The sequence below is a fragment of the Macaca fascicularis genome, chromosome 7, assembly GCF_037993035.2.
Source record: "Macaca fascicularis isolate 582-1 chromosome 7, T2T-MFA8v1.1".
Lineage (NCBI taxonomy): Eukaryota > Metazoa > Chordata > Mammalia > Primates > Cercopithecidae > Macaca > Macaca fascicularis.
In genome coordinates this window covers 68,833,720-68,852,945 of record NC_088381.1, presented here as the reverse complement: position 1 = coordinate 68,852,945, position 19,226 = coordinate 68,833,720, and the positions used below count along the sequence as shown (strand labels likewise).

The 19,226-nt window shown below is 40.3% G+C and overlaps 1 protein-coding gene and 1 long non-coding RNA gene across 8 annotated transcripts in view; one reads left to right on the top strand and one right to left on the bottom strand.

The window, feature by feature from the left end:
- LOC123574471 (uncharacterized) overlaps positions 1-19,226 on the bottom strand; it is a 54,526-nt gene that overhangs the window by 29,392 nt on the left and 5,908 nt on the right. For all 5 annotated transcript variants that reach the window (XR_006699384.3, XR_012415306.1, XR_012415304.1 and 2 more), the window contains exon 2: positions 16,603-16,661. This is a non-coding gene — a long non-coding RNA (uncharacterized lncRNA). The remainder of the gene's footprint in view (positions 1-16,602; positions 16,662-19,226) is intronic.
- The window catches only part of PDE8A (phosphodiesterase 8A), a 179,701-nt gene that overhangs the window by 158,566 nt on the left and 1,909 nt on the right, over positions 1-19,226 (top strand). The gene's annotated exons all lie outside the window — the stretch shown is intronic.

Below are 19,226 nucleotides of genomic sequence, written 5' to 3'. Positions count from 1 at the left end.
CACAGAAACTGAGATAACAAATGTTTTAAACCATTACGTTTTAATGCAGTTTGTTGCACAGCAACAAATAACTAATATGTAAACTGTATAGCACTGAAAAAGAACGAAGCAGAGCTACAGATGTTAACTGGGGGAAAGATTAATAATACTGGATGAAAAGGCAAAATTGCACTATGATATAGTTTATGTAAATTTTTTGAATACCCAGTACACTAATGCTCATGTAGAAATTAATAGTAGGAACATTAAAATTCAAATATTCAGGAAGTTTACAAATACTGTGAACTGGCTTATACAATACTGCCTAGCCTCCTGGTGTACACACAGAGAGTGAAAAGCCTTTCTTCCAAACTCCCTTGCACCCAGGTTTTTATATCTAATTTAGATTCACTTGTCAGATGGCATTTGTCCAAGACTGATTTAGAACTGAGTCATAAATGGAAAAAAGCAAAGGTCCACATTGGGGCATTAATTTTGAATGTCAGAAATGCCATTCTAGACCCAGCAGCTATAACGACAGCTTCCTGATTGTGGTAGAAACAAGGCTTTGGAGCCACAGCAGTAACTTTGGCAGCCCAGCCTGAGGTGTGATTTTAAGGAGACTTTCCAGGAAACACAGTCAAGGGTCTATTTTTTCAGCTCTTGCACTGAATAAATCCCTTCGCTTAAGCCGGCTAGGGGAGTTCTCCAGTCTCAAAATTAAGGACTCTGATCAAGACCAGAAGTATATACTCCAACTTGAAAATGGCAGTTACCTTTGGAGGCTGGGGAGGGGTCTGGTGCTGGGAAGACCTTCAAAGGGAACTATGTATATTTTCTATTTCTGAAATAATAAAGCAGAGGCAGGGCATGGTGGCTTATGCCTATAATCCCAGTACTTTCGGAGGCCGAGGCAGGTGGGTCACCTGAGGTCAGGAGTTCAAGACCAGCCTGGCCAATATGGTGAAATTCCGACTCTACTAAAAATACAAAAAAAAAAAAAAAAATTAGCTTGGTGTGGTGGTGGGCGCCTGTAATCCCACTTACTTGGGAGACTGAGGTGGGAGAATCACTTGAACCTGGAAGGCAGAGGTTGTAGTGAGCCGAGATCGTGCCACTGCACTCCAGCCTGGAGACAGAGCGAGACTGTCTCAAAAAAGAAAAAAAAGGTAGGCACAGCAAAATGTTAACATTTATTAAATCTAGTGGTGAGTACATTAATTTTTTTTAAAGGTAGCTAGGGCCAAGGCAGCTAGGATTTTTGTTTGTTTGTTTGTTTTTTGAGACAGATCTCTGTTGCCCAGGCTGGAGTGCAGTGGTTCAGTCAGGCTCACTGCAGCCTCTACCTCCCAGGCTCAAACAATTCTCCCACCTCAGCCTCCTAGAGTAGCTGGGACTACAGGCATATTTTAAGCAGAAAAAGTAGTACAGAAAACAGAAGCCATATGAAAAAAATTTAAAAATCAACAATAAAAATCAAAATATTTTATGTGATAAATCACAATATATCAAAAGCAGGGAAATGTTTATAATTCATTTTATAAAAGTTTACTTCCATAATACTGATTGTTAAAATGTTTAAGAAAATGAACAGTATGGAAGAAAAAATTTAAAAATGTTATGAACAGAAAGTTTGTAAGTTAAAAAAAAAAAAAGGTTCTTAAAGTTTATACTAAACTTCACTGATAGTAATCGAAATGCAAATTAGAACCAATTTGAGATATTTTTCGCCTTTAAGATGAGTAAATAATAAAAAGCTTGATAATATAGTATGTTAATAAGAAGTTGCAGTGGCTCAAGCCTGTAATCCCAGCACTTTGGGAGGCCGAGGCAGGCAGATCATGAGGTCAAGAGTTTGAGACCAGCCTGTCCAACATAGTGAAACCCTGTCTGTACTAAAAATACAAAAATTAGCCAGGTGTGGTGATGGGCACCTATAATCACAGCTACTCCAGAGGCTGAGGCAGGAGAATTGCTTAAGCCCAGGGGGCAGAGGTTGCAGTGAGCCAAGATCGTGCCACTGCACTCCAGCCTGGGTGACAGAGCAAGACTCTGTCTCGGTGGGGGGAGTGGCGGGGGTGAGGCGGGGGAAGAATGTGTGGAAATGACATGGCAGATGAGTATAATTAGTACAACCTAATTACAAATTTGCCAGATCTATCCAAATTGTAAATGTACATGTAGTGTGACCTGGCAATTCTACTTCCAGGATTTTAGCCTAAAGATATGTACACGTGGGAAATAATAGTCTACAAAATTATTTATGGCAGCCCTACTTATATTAGTAAAAGACTGAAAACAAAGATTGATGTGGAGATTACAGAACACACTTCTAGGGCTGGGCACTATGGCTCACACTTCTAATTCCAGCACTTTGGGAGGCTGAGGCAGGAAGATCACCTGAGACCAGGAGTTCAAGACTAGCCTGAGAAACATAGTGGGACCCTGTCTCAGCAAAAAATACAAAAATTCGCCAGGCATGATGGCATGCATCTGCAGCCCCAGCTACTCAGGGGGCTGAGGTAAGAGGATCGCTTGAGCCTGGGAAGTCAAGGCTGCAGTGAGTCATGATGGCACCACTGTATTCCAGCCTGGGCAACAGAGTGAGACCCTGTGTCAAAAACAAAAACAAAACACACATAATTAACACATGGGCCAAAGAAGAAACCTCAGGAAATTTTCATATTTTAAACTAAATGAAATTTAAACACAGCTTGCCAAAATTTGTGGGATACAGTGAAAGCAGTGTTTAGAGGGAAGATTATAGCATTGAATGTGTATATTAGAAAAGAATACAGTATACAATTAATTATCTAAGCTTCTACCTTAGAAAACTGGAAAAAGAAGAGCAAATGAAATCCAAAATAAACTGAAGAAATAGTAAAAAAGTAGACCAGAAATAAATGATATTAAAAACAGGAAATAAAGTCAATGAAACCAAAACCTGGTTCTTGGAGAAGACCAACAAAATTGATAAGCCTTTAGCCAGGTTTACTAAGAATAAAAGAAGACACAAATTATTAATATCAGAAACAAAAGAGAGGGTATCACTACAGATCCCATAGACATTAAAAAGATAAAGGAATACTATGAAAAACTCCACACCCACAAATTTGATAACCTAGATGAAAAGGACCAATTTGGCCAGGTGTGGTGGCTCATGCCTGTAATCCCAACACTGGGAGGCCGAGGCAGGTGGATCACTTGAGGTCAGGAGTTCAAGACCAGCCTGGCCAACATGGTAAAACCCTGTCTCTACTCAAAATACAAAAGTTAGCTGGGTGTGGTGGCGGGCACCTACAATCCCAGCTACTTGGAGGCTGAGGCAGGAGAATCGCTTGAACCTGGGAGGCGGAGGTTGCAGTGAGCTGAGATCATGCCACGGCACTCCAGCCTGGGCAGCAGAGTGAGACTCAGTATCAAAAAAAAAAAAAGAAAAGAAAAAAAGAGAGAGAAGAAAGAAAAGAAAGGAGAAACCAATTCCTTGAAAGACACTCTACCAAAACTCACAAGAAACAATCTGAATAGGCCTATATCTATTAAAGAAATAAAATCAATAATTAGTAACTTTCCAAAACAGAAAATGCCAGGCTCATATGGATTTACTTGTGAATTCTGTTAGACATATAAGTAAGAAATTATACCACTTTTTTACAATCTGGTTCAGAAGATCAAAGCAGAAGGGATACTTTATAACTCATTATATGGGGCCAGACTCACCCTAATACACATACCAGACAAAGACATGGCAAGGAAATAACAGACCAATATCTTTCATGAACCTAGATACAAAAATCCTCAACAAAATATTAACAAATAGAGTCCAGCAATGTATAAAAAGAATTACACTTGACAACCAGATAGGATTTATCTCAGGTATGAAAAACCCACAGTTATTTTCATACTGAATGGTGAGAAACTAGAATCTTTCTTACCAACAACAAGAGCAACGCAAGGAGGTCCCTGTCACCATTCCTTTTCAACACTGGACTGCAGTCCAGTGAAAAGAAAGGATATACTAAATAAGAAGGAAGAAATAAAACTATGTTCACAGATGACATGATTACCTATGTAGAAAATCCAAAAGAATAAAAAAACCAAAAGAATAAAAAAATAAAAAATAGCCATTATGGCAAGGTTGCAGGGAACAGTGTTAAAAAAAAAAAAAAAAAAAAAAGTCACTTTCCTATACCAACAATAAATAGAATTTGAAATTAAAAACACAATACTATTTATGTTAGCCCCCACACCTCAAAATGAAATATATATCAATCTAACTATATATATATATATATGATCTTTATAAGGGAAACTACAAATGTTATATGAAAGAAATCAAATAAGAGCTGAATAAATGAAGAACTATTCCATGTTCATAGATAGGAAGACTCAATATTGCCAAGATGTAATTTCTTCCTTCCCAGCTTCATCTATAGATTCAATGCAACCACAATCAAAATCCCAGCAAGCTATTTTGTGGATATTAACAAACTGATTTTACAGTTTACTGGAGAGGCAAAAGACCCAGAATAGCCAACAGAATACTAAGGGAGAAGAACAAAGTTGGAAGAATGATGCTACGTGACTTCAAGACATAAAGCCACAGTATTCAAAAATATGTGGTAGGGTGAAAGAATAAATAGATGAGTGGACCAAAATAGAGTTCCAGAAGTAATGGACCCCACATAAATGTAGTCAACTGATCTTTGACAAGGGAGCAACACAATGAAACAAAAATAGTTTTGTTTTTTGTTGTTGTTTTTACTAAATTTTGCTAGAATTGGATATCCACATACAAAAAAAAAAGAATCTAGACACAGACCTTACAACCTTCATACAAATTAACTTAAATTGGCTCATAGGCCCAAATGTAAAATGCAAAACTGTAAAGCTCCTAGAAGACAGCATAAGAGAAAACCTAGGTGAGCATGGGTATACTGAAAACTTTTTAGATACCACAACAAAGGCACACTCTGTGAAGGAAATAACTGATGAGCTGGATTCCATTAAAGTTAAAAACCTTCTGTTCTGTAAAACAATGTGAAGAGGATGAGAAGAAAAGCCACAGACTGGGAGAAAATATTTGCAAAATACACATAAAGAACTATTATCCAAAATATACAAAGAACTCTTAAAACTCTGCAATAAGAAAACAATCTGATTTTAAAATGGGTCAAAGACCTTAACAAAGACTTCACTAGAGAAGATCTACAGATGGCAAATAAGGATATGAAAAGATGCACCACACCATATGTCATCAGGGAAGCACAAGCTAAAACAACAGTGAGATACCACTACACACCTGTTAGAATGGCCAGACTCGAGAACACAGACAACAAATGCTGATGAGGATGTGAAGCAACAGGACGTCTCATTCATTGCTGGTGGGAAGGCAAAAGTGATACAGCCTCATTGGAAGACAGTTTGGTAGTTTTTCACAAAACTAAATGTATTCTTACCAAATGATCCAATAATCATGTCCTTGGTATATACCCAAAGGAGCTAAAATCTTATGTTCACATAAAATCCTTCACATGAATGTTTACAATGGCCTTGTTCATAATTGCCCAAGCTTGGAAACAACCAAGATATCCTTCAGTCAGTGAATGGATAAACTGTGATGCATTCAGACAATGGAATTTTATTCAGCACTAAAAAGAATCGAGCTATCAAGGAATGAAGAGACACAGAGGAACCTCCAATGCATATTACTAAATGAATGAAGCCAATCTGAAAGGGCTACATACTGTACGACTCCAACTACTGACAGCCTGGAAAAAGCAAAAGTATAGAAACAGTAAACAGCTCAGTGGTTGCCATGGGGTAAGGTGACAGAGAGAGGCAAAGCACAGCAGATTTTTAGGGCAGTGAAAATACTCTGCAGTGGTAGATACGTGTCATTATACATTTGTCCACACTCACAGAATGTACAACAGCAGAGTGAATCCTAATGTAAACTAGGGGCTCTGGGTGATAATGATGTGTCAGTATAGGTTCATCAGCTGTAACAAATGTGCCAATCTGCTGGGGGAGTTGCTAATGGGGGACACCCATAAAGAGTTCAAAAATTTTTGAAAAGTTTCTTCTCAATTTTGTTGTAAACCTAAAAACTACCCTTTAAAAAATCAAGTTTTGTTTATTTGTTTTGAGATGGAGTCTCACTCTGTCACCCAGGCTGGAGTGCAATGGCGTGATCTCAGCTCACTGCAACCTCCACCTCCCAGGTTCAAGTGATTCTCCGGCCTCAGCCTCCCGAGTAGCTGGGACTACAGGCACCCGCCACCATGCCCAGCTAATTTTTGTATTTTTAGTAGAGATGGGGTTTCACTATGCTGGTCAGGCTGGTCTTGAACTCCTGACCTCATGATCCACCCGCCTTGGCCTCCAAGTGCTGGGATTACAGGTATGAGCCACTGCACCTGGCCCCCAAAATCAAGTATTTTAAAAACCCACAAAGCCATGTATCATTTTTACAAAATGAGGAAACTCATGTATAGATATGAAAAAATTACCAAGCTATATTAAGTGAAAAAAACATAAGCATAATGCAGAATAAGATACACATAGGCAAGCATTTGTTTAAGTGCTAAATTAGCTTAAAATCATGGGTTATATACACAAGAAACCAGTAACACAGATTGCCTGTGGGAAGGAAACAGTGACTAGGGAACATAGTCCCTGTTTCCTACAACAGCGGGGAAGCTTTCCCCGTATGCTCATTTGTTCCTTTTGAATTTTGAACAGTGCTCCTGAGGAATTTAAACGTGTAAATAGCCAGGCATGGTGGCTCACGCCTGCAGTCCCAGCACTTTGGGAGGCCAAAGCGGGCAGATCACGAGGTCAGCAGATCGAGACCATCCTGGCTAACACAGTGAAACCCTGTCTCTACTAAAAATACAAAAAGAAAATCAGCCGGGCGTGGTGGCGGGCACCTGTAGTCCCAGCTACTCTGGAGGCTAAGGCAGGAGAACAGTGAGAACCCGGAGGTGGAGCTTGCAGTGAGTCGAGATCATGCCACTGCACTCCAGCCTGGGCAACACAGCGAGACTCCATCTCAAAAAAAAAAAAAAAAAAAAAAAAAGGTATAAATAAATGTAAAGGTATATCTTATTTTGGGGGTGAATTAATTTTGTAAAAATTTCACTTTTTACCTAAATTGTTCCATGAATTTAGCATGAGTCCCAATTGAAGAAAAAAATTTAATCTAGTCAAGTCATTCTAAAATTCATATATTATGTAATGGCGTGATGCAGTAAGAAATGTATATTTGGTCTTTGTCCCCAGTTCCTAACACAGAGCTCCTAAATCCTTGGAATTTCCTGGGTGACAGAGCATCTTTTGTTCTAATGAGGCAGCCCCTCATGAGGAGGGAGCCTTAGATAGTTTCAGGATGAGGCTGGTTGCCAGAAATATGAAGCCATGATTAGAAGGTAGAACTTTCAGCCCTACCCCTGACCTCCAGGACTGAGAGAAGAGCTGAAATTTGAGTTAATTACCAGCAGCCAATTATTTAATCAATCATGCCTAGGTAAGCCCTCCATAAAACTCCTAAACGACAGAGTTGGAAGAGCTTCTGGACTGATAAACACATGAAGGTACTGAGAGGGTGGGCTCCTGCAGAGGGCATGGAGACTCCACACCCACCTCATGCCTTGTCCTGTGCATCTCTTCCATTTGACTGTTGCAGAGGTGTATCCTTCATAATAAACTGGTAATGGTAAGTAAAGTGTTTTCTTGAGTTTTGTGAGCTATTCTAGCAAATTATCGAACCCGAGGAAGGGGTTGTGGGAAGCCTCTGACTTTATACCAGTCATTCAGAAATATAGGAGACCCAGCCAGGCACAGTGGCTCATGCCTGTAATCCCAGCACTTTGGGAGGCTGAGGTGGATAGGTCACATGGTCCAGAGATTAAGACCATCCTGGCCAACATGGTGAAACTCCGTCTCTACTAAAAATACAAAAATTAGCTGGGTGTGGTGGCACATGCCTGTAATCCCAGCTACTCAGGAGGCTGAGGCAGGAGAATCGCTTGAACCCGGGAGGCAGAGCTTGCAGTGAGCCGAGATTTGGGAGACCCAAACTTGCAGTTGGCACCTGAAGTGGAGACAGACTTGTAGAACTGAACCCTTCACTTAACAGTCTGCACTAACTCCAGATAGCGTCAGAACTGAATAGAATTTGGGACATTCAGTTGGTATCCAAAGAAGTTGGAAAATTGGTTGATGTGAGGAAAGAAACTCACACCAGAAGTGTTGTGAGTTGAAACAGTTCAGAGAAGGAGAGCTAAGAAAATTCTGGAAATGAAGAGTGATATGGTTTGGCTCTGTGTTCCCACCCAAATCTCATGTTAGATTGTAATCCCCATGTGTCAGGGGAGGGGCCTGGTGGGAGGTGATTGGATCATGGGGTGGATTTCTCCCTCGCTGTTCTCGAGATAGTGAGTTGTCACAAGATCTGATAGTGGAAAACTGTGTGGCATTTCTGCCTTCACTCTCTCTCCCCTGCTCCGCTATGGTAAGATGTGCTTGCTTCCCCTTCACCTTCCACCATGATTATAAGTTTCCTGAGGCCTCCAACTCCTGCTTCCTGTTAAGCCTGCAGAACTGTGAGTCAATTAAACCTCTTTTCTTTATAAATTACCCAGTCTTGTGTAGTTCTTTATAGTGGTGTGAGAATGAACTAATACAAAGAGTAAAAAGAAAGGACTGGCCCTAAGATATGAAAATATATCATAAAGCTGCCATGATTAAAACTGTGAGGCACTGACTTTTTTAGACGAAAAAGTGAAACTGAACAGAGCACAGAAATCAAAACACACAGGAAATCAATATGTGATCAACACACTGATATCCAGTGATATTTCACATCACTGAAAAAAAGATAGATTACTCAATAAATGGTGTTAGGATGACTGGGTAGGTGTCTAGGAAGTAAAATTTGTTTTTTGAGACAGGGTCTTGCTCTGTTGCTCAGGCTGAAGTGCAGTGGCACAATCACAGCTCACTGCAGCCTTGACCTGGGGCTCAAGCCATCCTCCCATCTCAGCTTCCCAAGTAGTTGAGATTACAGGTGCACACCACCACACCTGGCTCATTTTTTTGTATTTTATAGAGACAGGGTTTCACCACGTTGCTCAGGCTGGTCTCAAACTCCTGGTCTCAAGTGATCGACCTGCCTCAGTCTCCCAAAGTGCTGGGATTACAGAAGTGAGCCACCGCGCCTGGCCAGAAATAAATTCTTAATGTGCCAATGCTTTAAAAGTGAAAGATTAAACATAAAAATATGAGAAGAAACCATGAAGAAAATATTTTTATCATCTCAGAGTAGAAAAGGCATGACATAAAACCCAAAGTTCATATAAGAAAAACCTGCTGATTTCACCTATTGTAAAAGAAAATAATCTGCTCCAGGCTCGGGCTTGCTTGGGAGGGGAAGGAGGTGCGACATCAGTTGGAGCCCAACAGTAATTCAAGTGACACACTGCAGGGTGGGGATGACAGCACAGATGCATGCATGCTGCTCGCAGCAGTGTTGAATCAGGTTGAGAAACTGGAAATAACCACAGTACCCGGCAATAGGTGAAGAAAGACTCAGTATGGTTAAGAAGAAAAATTCAGGATGATTTCCAAAAGGGGTGCTTTTTGCAGCCACTAAAAATAATGATTTAGAAAAACCAATCAGTGAAATGGACAAACGTCAAGGCTGTGTTATTCACTGAAAACACATTGAACACATATTTCCTTCCACTTTTTTTCCCTAATCACATATTGCTTCTGAAGCATGGAAGGTGAAGCAATATGTGATTAGTAAAAGAAGTGGAAGGAAATACCCTCAGGCATTTTCAGTGGTTCTCTCTGGAGGCTGGAATTATAGGTGATTTATTTCCTACCTTGTGCTTTTCTGCCTTTCCCAAACTTTAATCCATTTGATTACTTTTGCGGTTTGTTCTAAGGTTTTTTGTTTGTTTGTTTGAGTGGGTGGGTGGAGTCTTTGCTCTCTTGCCCAGGCTGAAGTGCAGTGACATGATCTCGGCTCTCGGCAACCTCTGCTTCTTGAGTTCAAGCAATTCTGTCTCAGCCTCCTGAGTAGCTGGGATTACAGGCACACACCACCACACCTGGCTAATTGTTGTATTTTTAATAGAGATGGGTTTTCACCATATTGGTCAGGCTAATCTTGAACTCCTGACCTCAGGTGATCCACTCGCCTCAGCCTCCCAAAGTGCTGGGATTACAGGCATGAGCCACTGCATGCAGCCTGTTCTAAGGTTTAAAATCAGAATGATGGTCACGTGTGGTGGCTCACACCTGTAATCCCAACACTTTGGGAGGCCAAGGCGGTCAGATCACAAGGTCAGGAGATTGAGACCATCCTGGCTAATATGGTGAAACCTGTCTCTACTAAAAATACCAAAATTAGCCGGGCGTGGTGGCACATGCCTGTAGTCCCAGCTACTTGGGAGGCTGAGGCAGGAAAATCGTTTGAACCCAGGAGGCAGAGGTTGTAGTGAGCTGAGACTGTGCCACTGCACTCCAGCCTGGGCAATAGAGCAAGATTCTGTCTCAAAATCAATAAATTAATTAAATAAAATCAGAATGACTGAGAAGGCAGTGTGAGTCACGTAACTAGGAAATGCTAGAGACAGAATCAGACTTTCCAGGGAAGACAACCACTCGGATTTGGACACAATGAGTGTCAGGGCCTGTGGACATCCAGGGAGCAGAGCCCGCTGGAAGTGGACTGTAGGGTGCCCGTGGGGTCTGTGCTGTGTCTGGCTCGACATAGGCCTTGAAATAATCAAGGATGGAGAGGAAGAAGGGGAGAGTCACACAGCACAGCCATACCCTGGGCTGTCAGAGTCCACGTGGCAGCCCTGGAGGAGGTCCAGGACCCCCAGGACCATGTGGGGCTGGAAAGGAACAGAGCAACAGTGTCTAGACTTCCCACCTCCTGGCCCACACCCTCATCCAGAGATTCCGTCTTCCACTTGCAAGGACAAGGTGAGTGTGCCAGCTAGTGTGTCCCTCAGGGACTTAGGCAGAAAAATGAAAATGTAAATAGAGGCAAAAGTTACCAACCTGGAAAAAGACCAAGGTTTGTCTGCCCACCTCATTTTAGCTGAACCTCAGGAAAAGGTCAAAGAAAAGTAGGAAGCAGTTTTGCTCCCCCATCTTCTTCAAAGAAATAACTGGATGTGGAAGAATGGGCTTCTATGTCATAAGGAAGCCTTTCCCCCAAGGAATAGGATCAGAAACAATGAGGAAAGGAATTAGTAGTCATCAGTTCATAGCAAGCTCAGGAAGAAGCTGAATAAACTTTTGAACAATTTGTCTCACCCTGCTATAAAAAGAGGAAATTTTAAAAAGTTAAGCACTATCTTGTATATAGAGTTACATGCTTGTTTACTCCACTTAGATGATCTCAAGTCACAAAGGAAAGAAGCCCATGAATAAGAAAGCAAAGTCCTCCAGCCCCTCACTTAACAGTCTGCAGACCAGCAGCTTTGGTGTCTCCAGGAACTGGCCAGAAACACAGCACCTCATGCCCGTGCACACCCATGTCTGAGAAGCGTGGCTTAACGAATATCTTCTTTGCAAAATAGGCCCTGCAATTAGGTATTTTCACAAGTCACCCTTCCCATTTCCTCCCACACCCATTTCACCAAAGCCTGAAACCCCACCTGAAAGGCCCCATTTTTGACTAATAGAAAAGAGGCTTGACTAATAAAAAAGAAGACTCAAATTGCTAAAAGCATGAATGACAGGACATTACTACCAGCCTTACAGAAATAAAAAGGATTACAAGAGAATACTATAAATAATTGTATGCTAAATATTAGATAACCCAGGTAACATAGAAATTCCTAGAAAGATGCAAATTAATGAAAAGGACTCAATAAGAAATGTTAAACTTGAATAGACCTATAACAAGTGAAGATGGAATTAGTAATATAAAAATTTCCCATAAAGTAAAGCCCAGGACCAGGTGGCTTCACCACTGAATTTTATTAAACATTTTAACAAAGAACACCAATCCTTCTCAACATCTCCCTAAAAACAGAAGAGGAGGAAACACCTTCCAACTCATTTTGTGAGGCCAGTATTACCCTGATACCAAAATCAGACAAAAATGTCACAAGAAAACTACCGACCAATATCTTTCTCATTAATGTGAACATAAAAGTCCTCTATAATATAGTAGCAAACTGAATGCAGCAATATGTAAAAATGATTGTACATCACAGCCAGGTGGAACTTAGGAATGCAAGATCAGCTAAGCATACAATAATCAATCAATGTAATACACCACATTGATAAAGAACAAAACCACATGGTTATCTCAACAGAAAGAATAAAGGCATTTGACAAAATTTAACGCTTTCATGATAAAAATAAAAGGGAACTTCCTCAGCCTGATAAGGAGCATCCAGCTGTCTGGGAGCTCTACACAGGGAAGACTGATTAAATCATTGGCCACTGGGGGTCAGCTTAACCTTCAGCTTCTCTCCTCTCCCTGCAGGTTGGTGGGTGGAGCTAAAAGCCTCAACCCTCTAATCATGCCTTGGTCTTTCCTATAACCAGCCCCTATTCCGAAGCTACAAAGGCCCCAGCCACCAGTCATCTCATTAGCATAGAAAAAGACACTCATAACTCCAGAGATTCCAAGTGTTTTACAAGTTATGTCAAGAAACAGGAATGAAGACCAAATATATGTATTTCACAATATCACACAAGGGTTCCATCAACCCAAAGAAACACTGTACCCTGCAAGCCAGAACCCCAAAAAACTAGTCACATCCTTCCTCCAATGAGAAATGGTTTGCGATAATGAACATACAGAATGAAAAAAACAAATATATTATGAGATAACCCAGATTACAACCCTCTGATTATTCATAAGAAATGAAAAAAAGTGTTTAACTTCTTCTATAAGAGTATTGATTATGTTTAATTTGTATTTAAAATATTTAAACCATAGTGTTACAGGACAGAAAAATATGTTACAGGAAAGGGGTCCCAATCCAGACCCCAAGAGAGGGTTTGGATCTTACGCAAGAAAGAATTCAGGGCGAGTCCACAGTGCAAAGTGAAAGCAAGTTTATTAAGAAAGTAAAGGAATAAAAGAATGACTACTCCATAGACAGACCAGCCCCAAGGGCTGCTGGTTGTCCATTTTTTTACGGTTATTTCTCGATGATACGCTAAACAAGGGGTGGATTATTCATGCCTCCCCTTTTTAGACCATATAGGGTAACTTCCTGATGTTGCCATGGCATTTGTAAACTGTCATGGTACTGGTGGAGTATAGCAGTGAGGACAACCAGAGGTCACTCTCATTGCTATTTTGGTTTTGTTGGGTTTTGGCCAGCTCCTTTACTGCAAACTGTTTTATCAGCAAGGTCTTTATAACCTGTATTTTGTGCTGACCTCCTGTCTCACCCTGTGACTTAAAATGCCTTAATCATCTGGGAATGTAGTCCAGTAGGTTTCAACTTCATTTTGCCCAGCTCCTATTTAAGATGGAATTGCTCTGGTTCACATGCCTCTGACAATAGGGCCCCAAACCTCAAAGAAACCCCTAGAGATTTTCAACTGAAAATAAAATATAAATAAAAATAAAAACAGAGAAATTAAGAAGCCCTGGGTTGGATTTGATAAAAGACATGAATCTGCAAAACCAAGAGGCTCACCAAATTTCAAGTAAGATAAAAATCAAAGAGACCCACACTGAAACACATCATAGTCAAATTGTTCAAAGCCAAAGACAACCTTGAAAGCACCAAGAAGCACCTCATCATGTACAAATTATCCTCAATAAGATTACTTCCAATTTCTCATCAGATACCATGGATTCCAGAGGCAACAGGATGACATATTTTAAAGTGCTGAAAGAAACAACTCTCCTGACATTTTGGTCTCCAACTTGTAGCTTCCAGAATAGTGAGAAAATAAATTTTCTGTTGCTTAAATCACCCAGTCTATAGTACTTTGTTATGGCAGCCCTAGCAGACTAATACTGATGGGAAATGTAAGCCCCACAGTAAAATTTGATTTTACTGTAGTCTTCTTCACAAAGAAAATACCAGCCGACTATACACAAAGGAAATGAAAAGGGAATCAAAATGGTTCACTACTGAAAATCAACAAAATACAAAAGGAAAACAAGGGACAAAAAATTATAAGATATATAGAAAACAAATAGCAAAATGGCAGAAGTCTTTTCTTTTTTTTTTTTTTTTTTTTTTTTTTTTGAGACGGAGTCTCGCTCTGCCGCCCAGGCTGGAGTGCAGTGGCCGGATCTCAGCTCACTGCAAGCTCCGCCTCCCGGATTCACGCCATTCTCCTGCCTCGGCCTCCCGAGTAGCTGGGACTACAGGTGCCCGCCACCTCGCCCGGGTAGTTTTTTGTATTTTTTAGTAGAGACGGGGTTTCACCGTGTTAGCCAGGATGGTCTCGATCTCCTGACCTCGTGATCCGCCCGTCTCGGCCTCCCAAAGTGCTGGGATTACAGGCTTGAGCCACCGCGCCCGGCCTAGAAGTCTTTTCTTATCAGTAATTACTTTAAATGTAAATAGATGAAACTTTCCAGTCAAGACAGAGAATGACAAAATGGGTTTTTAAAAACATGAACCAACTGTATGCTGTCTACAAGAAACACACTTTAAATTCAAACACACAGATAGGCTGAAAGTGAAAGGATAGAAAAAGATTCCATGCAGATAGTTCCCAAAAGGGAGCCGGGGTTGCTATACTAATATTGGACAAAACAGGCTTTATGCCAAAAACTATTACAAGGGACAAGGATGTTATACATCAATAAATGATAAGTTGATTCACCAAGATTATATAATTATAAGCATATATATTATATAATTATGTAGTTATAAGCATATATTCACCAAACATCAGAGTTCCAAATATATGAAGCAAATATTGACAGAAGTGAAGGGAGAAATCATTCTACAATAATAGCTGTAGACTTCAATGTCCCACTTTTTGTTGTGTTTTATTTTTAGAGACAGGGTCTTGCTCTGTTGTCCAGGCTAGAATACTATGGTGTGATCATAGTACAGCTTCCAACTCCTGGGCTTAAGCAATCCCCCTGCCTCAGCCTCCTGGGTAACTAGGAATACAGGTGCATACCATCACCTGGCTTTATTTTTTTTTAATTATTTTTCCAGAAATGGAGTCTTGCTATGTTGCCCAGGCTAGTCTCAAACTCCTGGCCTCAAATGATCCTCCTGCCTCAGCTTCCCAAAGTGGTGGGATTACAGGCATAAGCCACTATACCTAGCCAACATCCCACTTTTAATAATGGATAGAAAATCTAGGCAGAAGATCATTAAGGATATAGAAAGCTTGAACAACACCATAAATCAACTAGACCTAAAGACATATATAGAACACTCCACCCAGTAACAGCAGAATATACATTCTTCTCAAATGTACACGGAACATTCTCCAAAATATACCATATGTTAGAATACAAATCAAGTCCAAATAAATTTTAAAAGTTTGAAATCATACAAAGTATCTTCTGACCACAGTGGAATAAATCTAAAAATCAATAATAGGTGGAAAAAATCCACAAATATATGGTCATTAACCAAAACTTTTTTTTTTTTTAAAGACAGGGTCTTACTGTATCTCCCAGGCTAGAGGGCAGTGTCATGATCTTGGCTAACTGCAACCTCCACTTCCTGGGCTCAAGTGACCCATCTGCCTGAGTCCCCCAAATAGCTGGGACTACAAGCACACACCACTATGGCCGGCTAATTTTTGTATTTTTTTCGTAGAGATGAGGTTTCACCATGTTGCCCAGGCTGGTCTCAAACTACTGAGCTCAAGCAACCCATCCACTTTGGCCTTCCAAAGTGCTAGGATTACAGGTGTGAGCTACCACGCCTGGCCAACACCACATTCTTTTTTTTTTTTTTTTGAGACGGAGTCTTTGCTCTGTCACCCAGGCTGGAGTGCAGTGGCGCGAACTCGGCTCACTACAAGCTCCGCCTCCTGGGTTTACGCCATTCTCCTGCCTCAGCCTCCCGAGTAGCTGGGACTACAGGCGCCTGCCACCTCGCCCGGGTAGTTTTTTGTACTTTTAGTAGAGACGGGGTTTCACCGTGTTAGCCAGGATGGTCTCGATCTCCTGACCTTGTGATCCGCCCATCTCGGCCTCCCAAAGTGCTGGGATTACAGGCGTGAGCCACCGCGCCCGGCCTTTTTTTTTTTTTTTTTTTTTTCTGAGATGGAGTCTCACTCTGTTGCCCAGGCTGGAGTGCAATGGCGTGGGCTTGGCTCACTGCAACCTCTGCCTCGCAAGTTCAAGCGATTCTCCTGCCTCAGCCTCTCAAGTAGCTGGGATTACAGGTGCCCACCACCATGCCTGGCTAATTTTGTATTTTTAGTAGAGACGGGGTTTCACCATGTTGGCCAGGCTGGTCTCAAACTCCTGACCTCAGGTGAGGTGATCCACCCATCTTGGCCTCCCAAAGTGTTGAGATTACAGGCATGAGCCACCGTGCCTGGCTAACAACACATTCTTAAACAAATTATAGGTCAAAGAAATCATAAGAGAAATTAGAAAACACTTAAAGACAAACGAAAATGAAAACAACATACCAAAACTTACAGGATGCAGTAAAGGCGGTACTCAGAGGGAAATGTATAGCTGTAAATGCCTATATAAAAAAAGAAAAAATATCTCAAATCAATAACCTAACTTCATACCTTAAGGCTCAAGAAAAAGAAGAGCAAACTCAACCAAAAGCTAACACAAAGAGGGAAATAAAGATTAGAGTAAAAATAAATAAAAATAGATCATGGAAAAACAATCAATGAAACCAAAAGTTAGTTTGTTGAAAAAAATAAATTTTGACAAACTTTTAGCTCGACACACACACACGAACATGCAAATAATCAAAATCAGAAATGAAAGCAGGGACATTACTTCTGAACAAACAGTAATGAAAAGCATTATATAAGAATACTATGAACAATTATACACCAAAAATTGGATAACCTAGATGAAATGGACAAATATCTAGAAACATATAAATTACATAAATTGACTCAAAAAGAAATTGAAAGTCTTACCAGACATATAACAAGTAAAAACATTTAATCAAAACTTCTCAACAAAGAAAAGCCTAGGACCAGATGGATTCACTGATGAAGCCTTCTAAAGATTTAAAGAAAAATTAATATCAATCCTTCTCAAACACTTCCAAAAAAATTCAAAGAGGAGGAAATACTTCCTAACTTATTCAGATGCCAGCATTACCCTACTAACAAAGCCATATTAAGACATAAAGAAAAAAATAAAAATCAGTATCCCTTATGAATATCAATACAAAAATCTTCAGCAAAACACTAGCAAACCAAATACAATACATTATATATCATCACCAAGTGGAATTTGTAACAGGAATGCAAAAATTGTTCAACATAAGAAAATCAAATTAATATAACATCACATTAATAGAATGATTATCTTAATTGGTACAGAAAAGGCATTTATAAAAGCCAACACTTTTTCATAAAAACTCTCAGAATTAAAAACAGAACTTTATTTAAAAAGTAACTCTCAGAAAACTGGGAATAGAGGGAAGGTTCTTCAGCATAATAAAGGCACTTATGAAAAGCCCACAGCTAACATCATACTCAATGGGAAAAGACTGAAAGTTTTTCCCATAACTTCACAAACAAGTCAAAAATGTCTGTTTTCACCAGTGCTATTCAACATTGTATTGGAAGTTTCTACCTTTTTTTTTTTTTTTTTTTTTTTTGACAGGGTCTCACAGTGTTATACACACTGGAGTACAGTTGTACCATCATAGCTCACTGCAGCTTTGACCTCCTGGGCTGCAGTGACCCTCTCATCTCAGTCTCCTGAGGCTGAGACCACAGGCATGTGCCACCACACCTGGGTAATTTTTGTTTTTATAGAGATAGGGTTTTGCCATGTTGCTCAGGCTTGTCTCAAACTCCTGGGCTCAAGGGATCCACCTGTCTCTGACTCACGAAGTGTTGGGATTACAGATGTGAGCCACTGGCCACTGCACCAGGCCTGTACTAGAAGTTGCAGCCACAGCAATTATATAAGAAATAAAAAGCATTCAAACTGAAAAGGAAGTAAAACTATATTGACAGACAATATGATCTTGTACATAGAAAATCCCAAAGAATGTAAGGCAACTCCTAGAGCAAAAAATGATTCAGCAAAAATTCAGGGTACAAGATCAACACACAAAAACTAGTTATGTTTCTATATACCAATATTGAACAATCAGAAAAGGAAATTTAAAAAGCAATTCCATGTACAATATCATCTAAAAGCATGAAATATCTGGGAATGAATTTAACCAAGGAGTGAAAGACTTGTACACTGAAAATTACAAAACATTCCTGAAAGTCCTAAATCAAGAAAGGCCTAAATAAATGGAAAGACATCTTGTGCTAATGAATGGAAAGAATTAATATCAATACTACCCAAAGTTATCTACAGATTCAAGACAACTTCTAACAAAATTTCAAAAGCCTTTTTTGCAGAAATGGAAAATCTGATCTTCAGTTCATATGAAATTGCAAGGAGCTTATGTTATGCGCTGGATTGTGTCCTCCTGTCCTCTCAATTCACATGTTCAAATCCATAACCCCCTAGTACCTTAGAATGTGACTGTATTTGGAGATAGGACATTTAAAGAAGTGATTGAGGGCCAGGCATGGTAGTTCACACCTGTAATCCCAGCACCTTGGGAGGCTGAGGCAGGTGGATCACCTGAAGTCAGGAGTTCAAGACTAGCCTGACCAATATGGTAAAACCCCATCTCTACTAAAAATACAAAATTAGTCAGGCGTGGTGGTGGGTGTCTGTAATCCCAGCTACTTGGGAGGCTGAGGCAAGAGAATTGCTTAAATCCAGGAGGTGGAGGTTGAAGTGAGTCGAGATCATGCCATTGTGCTCCAGGATGGGCAGCAAGAGCAAAACTTCATCTTAAAAAAAAAAAAAAAAAAAAAGTGATTGAGTTAAAATAAGGCTGTTAGGGTGATCCCTAATCTAATCTAGCTGGTATCCTTATAAGGAGGAGAAATTTGGAGACACTGACTGACATCAGTGATGCAAGTACACAAAGAAAACACCATATGAGGATGTAGCAAGAAAGTAGCCATCCGCAAGCCACGGAGAGAGTCCTCAAGAGAAACCATACCTGCTGACACCTTGATCTTAGACTTCCAGCCCCCAG